At 51.4% G+C, this 838-nt stretch overlaps 1 protein-coding gene across 1 annotated transcript in view; it reads right to left on the bottom strand.

The window, feature by feature from the left end:
• LOC105820846 (carboxylesterase 1E-like) overlaps nt 1-838 on the bottom strand; it is a gene marked incomplete at its 3' end in the record, with an annotated part of 35,897 nt that overhangs the window by 3,779 nt on the left and 31,280 nt on the right. The gene's annotated exons all lie outside the window — the stretch shown is intronic.

Below are 838 nucleotides of genomic sequence, written 5' to 3' on the forward strand. Positions count from 1 at the left end.
GTCATCTCATGAATGCATTAACTTAGCTGCTCTTCCATCCTCCCCACAGCTGCATCACACCCTACAGATGTTACTTCAGCACTTTCCAGAATGGCTCCATGTAGGGATCGGAAAACTTCCTCTTCCTTTTTCTGGACGTGCTGTGTTGTCGCCCTGTCACCCGAGCTCACAGCACAGCACGGCCGCTCGTCCCTCGGCACAGCTCTTCCCGCAGCGCTGTGCTCCTGTGAGAACAGCACAGCCTCCTGTTCAGGAGCACGAGACGGCAGGGCAGCCAGCCTTGGAGCCATTTGGGACAGGGAAATCACTAACACGGAGCACAGAAACCGCGGAAAGGATCCTTGTTAGTATGAGAGATGAGAAAAGCAGACAGAGCGCTGCCTCGTTTGAGCTCAGACGGGAACACGCACGTCACCCAAGCCAAACTTCTTGCCACTCTGCATGTCTCTGTGAATGACCACAGAAGTGCCGTGACTATTGACTTTGGGGTTAAAAATAAATCTTAGCAAGTAGGGGAATTCCCAAATGCAGAATCCACAATTCATGAGACCGACTATATCCACCTATCTATACTTAAATGCTTTGCTTCCAAGAGGTGTTGAGCTCCCACCTCTCAGTGTGCCTAGACTGGGACTTGATTCTCTGTTAGAGAGGAATACCGTGAGTAAAGAATCAGGGGCTGGGGGTGGTGGCGCCCACCTGTAGTCCCAGCTACTCAGAAGGCTGAGACAGGAGGTTCACTGAAGTCCGGGAGTTGGAGGCTGCAGTGAGCTATGATCGCGCCACTGCACTGCAGCCTGGCAAACAGAATGAGACTTTGTCTCAAAAAAATAATAAT

Source organism: Propithecus coquereli, unplaced genomic scaffold, assembly GCF_000956105.1.
Source record: "Propithecus coquereli isolate 6110/MARCELLA unplaced genomic scaffold, Pcoq_1.0 Scaffold540, whole genome shotgun sequence".
Lineage (NCBI taxonomy): Eukaryota > Metazoa > Chordata > Mammalia > Primates > Indriidae > Propithecus > Propithecus coquereli.